We start from the raw sequence: 5475 nt of genomic DNA, 5'->3' as shown, positions 1-5475 counted from the left end.
GTGAACAAATGTTTGACATTAAAATAATCACATTTGGTTTATTAATATTAGTTTGCAAGGAAAAGTTCGATTCTCTATGTAACCGGTGTGGTTTCTTCTGCGTTGTGTCTTATTTGCTCTGTCGTGGTGGGGAAAGTGGACTCGGGACACAGCGGGATCTTGGGGGGGCGACACCCATTTATTTCTTCCTCGACATGAGGTGTTCATGAGAGGAAGCGGAAGGGGCGGGGCCCGCGTTTTTATAGCGGAGCCTCCAGAAAACCAGAGAAGAAGGTCGGAGGACTAAACCAAAACCAAAGAAGAAGAGGGCGGAGGACTAAACCAAAATACAGGGCGATTAAATAAAATACAAATGCCAGGCAACTAAATCAAATTACATAAATACATTTCGAAATATTTACATTAAAATATAGAACAAAAACACAAAGACTAAAATAACCAGTCTTTGTGACAGGCACTGGCCCACAACTTATCAGGATTTAACCAGGCCATAACAACCCTGTTACATACACCCCCCTTAAATCCTGCTAAATTGTGGGCACAAACTCCTAGAGGTGTTGCGTAGAGAGCAATAGTTCACATCAGTATTAATTACTATCCACTAGGGATCAAGCTCAGAGAAGGGGCGGCCAGACCCTCCGACAGCAAGGACATAAAAGATGCCGTTTACACCTTTGTCAGGTGAACAATGCTCTCAGGTGAGAGAGAGAGAGCTAGCAGTGGCTGCCTACCCGGAAAACAGCGTCCTCACCAAAGAGAACAAGGTGACCACAGAACTGGAGTCATCCGCATCCTGACTGTTCATCTCACAAATCAAACGAGCAGGAGGTTCGACTTCTCTTCCAGCCCTTGTCCGTAAAGGTTCAGGCTGCCTGTCAATCACTGCATCACAGGTGACAGCATCCTGGGGCACGAGGGGTCGTGAGCCATCAGCTACTGATGGAGGCTGAGAGGGCGTAACTTGAGGCTCCTCCGAAAGAGAGGAGCGATCACTCGGATCAGACGCCACAGTCTCCACATCAGCATCAACAGACGGGTCAACCACAAGCTCGACATCGTGCTGACTGACATCACAAACATCCTGTTTGCAGCAGCCAATCGATGGTCCTAGCCTCACTGTCCTGCACCTCTGCAGGAATCACAGGATCGCCATCCGCCAAAGCGGGGCACTCAGACACGGGCTCACTCGCACCATCAGCTGGGAGGAAATTGACGGGGAGCAGAAGGTTCCTGTGAACAACTTTCACTTTGAGCGTCTCTGGGTCTCTGATAGAATAGACGTTGATACCGTGTTTCACAGAAACCTCCTCGTACACTAGACTCCCATTTGTCTGCCACCTTCCTTTTCCCTCTCTCGCCACGGTTTGCAAGCAGGACCCGATCCCCCACATCAAGGAAAGAGCGTCTCGCTTTACGGTCGTAGTACTTTGACGTGCTCGCTCCGACTAGCTGCTCTCACGCGCAATACGCGCAGCTTCTGCCAAGTCCCGCCTCAGATTCGCCACAAACTCACGGTGATCAACGACAGGTTTGCTACCAAGCACGTGCTGGAGAACCACATCCACAGGCAACCGTGGGATCCTCCCAAACATGAGGTAAGAGGGCGCAAACCCCGTGGTTTCATGCTCAGTACAATTATAACAAAAGGTGAGCATCTGCAGCATTTGAGGCCACCTAGCCTTCGAGTCGGGGGGCAAAGCACGAATCATGTTTCCAAGAGTTCTGTTGAATCTCTCAGCAATACCATTACCCATCGGGTGGTACGGCGTCGTGTGCGATTTACGGATCCCAGACAGCTTCAACAGCTCTCTTATGAGCTGGCTCTCAAAATTCGCACCCTGATCTGAATGGATACGCTTGGGGAATCCATAAATGCAGAAAAAGTCATTCCAGAGGCGACGCGCTACCTGTTTTGCAGACTGATTTCTGCAAGGGAAAGCATGCGATAGCTTGGAAAAGTGGTCTGTCACAACCAAAACATCAACACTCCTTTTGTCGGTCTGCTCTGCAGTCCAAAAATCAATGCAAACCAGCTCCATCGGTTCTGAGGTGTGAATGCTTTCGAGAGGAGCACGACCATTTGGCTCTGGAGTTTTACCAACCACGCATCTGAAGCAGTTCTTAACGTGATCGACAACGTCCCGCTCCATTCCAATCCAGAAGAATCTCTGCCTGGCCAGGAACAGCGTCCGAGCCTGACCTTGATGTCCGGCTGAGTCGTGGAGGCCAGAGAGAACCTGAGACTTCAGCGTGTCTGGAAGAACAAACTGATGAACAGACATTCATTTTTCTGTCCATTTTAGTCCGGTACAACATTCCATCCCTAATAGCCAGTTTGGGCCAGTGCCTGAGTAACTTCCTTACGCCACAGGATTCACTCGCACATTCACGCTTCGTGGGCCTCTTGTGTCTCCGCACACAATAGAGAGTTCTGCTCAGGACCGCATCCTGCTCCTGCATGTTAGAGAGCTGACTTTTCGGCAACGAAGTACAGTCATTTATACAAGCGAGCTGTGGGATGTCCGAGCTGGAACTTCTAATCTGACTCGCTCCACCAGAATCATGAGCGCACAGCACAGCCTGCACATCATCAGGGGACAGCGTCGGTCGCGAAGGAGTCTGGACAGCATCCTCAGACGGACCAACCAGCTGACAGTTGTTAGTCCACCTGAACGCATCTTGGACTCTTTGATCAGCTAGTCCACTGATCTGGTTGAGCAGCGATAAGTATGGCTCCGTGACAAGGCGGTGTGCAATACAGGACTTAACGAACGGTTCCCTGCTAAGTGCATCAGCTACCACGTTCTTAGCACCTGGAACATAGTTAAGATCAAAACTGTAAGCAGCAAGCTTGGACACCCACCTCTGCTCACAAGCGTCCAGTCTGGGTTTAGTCAAAATGTAAGTGAGTGGATTATTATCAGTCCACACAGAAAAAGTCCGTCCCTTCAACCAATGGCTAAATTTGTCACACACTGCCCACTTAAGAGCCAGGAACTCCAGACGGTGTGCTGGATAGTTCAACTGTGCATGAGACAACGTTTTGCTGGCAAAAGCCACAGGTCTGGCGATCTTACCACCAGGTGGCAGCTGTGAGAGTACCGCACCTATACCATCAAAAGAGGCATCCACAGCCAGGATGAAAGGAACATCAAAGTCTGGGTGAGCTAACGTCACACTGTGCACCAAGTCATTTTTCAGAGTTTCAAAAGCCTGTCTACACTCATCAGTCCAGTCAGCGGGAGTCAGTCGCACCACACCCTTCTTAAACTTAGGCTTAGCGCACCTGCCTCTCCCCTTGGGAGTGTTGGACTCAGACACGAGAGCAAACAATGGCCTAGCCTTAGCTGAACAGCCTTCAATAAAGTGGTGGTAATACAGGACCATACCCAAGAATGATCTCATTTTCTTAGCACTCGGAGTTTCACCATCCGACTCCATAAGATCCGACTCCTGTACATCACTGATGGCCTGGACTTTACTGGGGTCAGCGCTAACACCTTCAGCACAGACGATGTGACCCAGAAACTTCACCGAACGCTGGAGGAAATGGCACTTCTTGGGAGAGAGCTTAAGGTTGCTAGCAGCCAACCGTGAAAAAACCATCTCTAGACGCTCCAATGCGACCTGTTCAGAGGGCGCAAACACCATGAGATCGTCTAGGTAACACAAGAGGCTGGTAAAGTTCTCATCACCAAATATAGACATCATCATGCGCATGAATGTCGCGGGACTGTTAGTCAAACCTTGCGGCATCCTGTTATACTCATGCAACCCAAACGGGGAGGAGAAAGCTGTGAACCTCTTGTCATCTTCATGCAACCTAACATTATAGAAACCCGCGGTAAGGTCCATGGTGGAAAAGAACACGTTGCCACCGAGCGCAGCAAGCGCATCTGTCTGGTGAGGCAAGGGGTGAGCATCCTCAACCGTCCTCGCATTGAGCCAGCGAAAGTCATTACAAATGCGCAGATCACCATTAGGTTTCACAACAAGGACAAGGGGAGAAGAGTACTCACTCTGAGACTTCCTTATTATGCCCATATCTCCTCCATGTCATCGAGAGCAGTCCTGAGCTTCTCATAGTGACAAGGAGGAACACGTCCGTAAGGAAATCTGAAAGGTTTATCATCCACTAAAAGTCCTTGGCTTCCCCACAGTCCATTTTGTGCCTTGAAAACGTAGAGTTGTAACGTTCAATTACGCTCAACAGCTCATTTTTCCACTCCAAAGACACCTCACAGGATGTCACGTCAAGATCCTGAAGGCCCATGTCAGTGAGCGCTTGCTTAATCTCCTCCTCTGTTCTATGAGCACATGAATCTTTTGCGTACTGAGCATGTGACTGGACGTGGACAGGTTCAGGTAAATCCTGCACAGACAAACAGGAAGACACATCCACCAGTTTTGCATTTTTCCTCAGCGTGAGCGGCTTCGCAGTGGGATTCACAACCTTAACAGGCACCCAACCGTCACCATAGAGAGTTGTGACGACTCTCCCAACCAGGATTTGAGCAGGTCTCGTTCTAGACTGAGTGGGTTCAACTACGACCGCACCCCCTACAGCAGACGCATCAGCAGACGGTGATTCAGCCCACGCTAAATGTTCAGTCATGGGTTGCAGGACGACACATCTCTTTAACTTAGCGGTTCCAAGCTTCTCCGTCACAGACTCGACCTCACTCTGAACTGTATGAGATAACAGCGAGAACAGCTGCTGAAGCTTGTCACCTCGCGCGCCTGACTGATGAGAACTGGCGCCCCCTACAGCCGAGCCACGAGTTTGCGTCATGAGCCATTTCAGAAGGTTGCTCCCTAAAATCATGTCATCCTTTTGGCCCGGTACCACAAACACTGGGACAATGACTTTGAAGCCATACACTAAAACAGTGAGGTCATACAGAGCAGTTGGATTTACCATGTGACCACCACAGCCCACTATCACAAAATCATTGGCTGCTTCCCTGACAAAGGTCGGTAATGTCCTCGTAAGCACGGCATCTGTTTCCTCATTAATAGTGCACGCCATAGACCCACTGTCCACCAGCACCTTGATAACATGTCCATTCTCGGCTACCACCTCAGTGTGGAACAGGGTGTCAGTCTCTGAAAGCTTTTGCAGACCCTGCATTATCAGTGTCTTATCAGAGGGAACTGTACTGATACATTTGTCATAGATCGATTCATAATCAACATTCACATCCAAGGAGGGAGATTGACCAACCTGGTCCACGTTGACCCCCACTGCACGCAGACCATTCAGTTTCCCTGCTGACCAGAGCCGCTTCTGCCCTGAGGGCACTCACGCCGAGAGTGACCGGCTGAGTGACACTGAAAACACAGTTTATTCTCCCGACAGTGGGTGAATGCTGAGTGAGAGGCATCATTACAAACAGAACATGGGGTATTGCTAAAGCCCGTGACACTGGGGAACTTTGGTTCACGGCGCGCTCTCCTGCCGACCTGCGCACTACT

Source organism: Brachionichthys hirsutus, chromosome 3 (assembly GCF_040956055.1).
Source record: "Brachionichthys hirsutus isolate HB-005 chromosome 3, CSIRO-AGI_Bhir_v1, whole genome shotgun sequence".
NCBI lineage: Eukaryota > Metazoa > Chordata > Actinopteri > Lophiiformes > Brachionichthyidae > Brachionichthys > Brachionichthys hirsutus.
Note: the sequence above shows the minus strand (reverse complement) of the source record.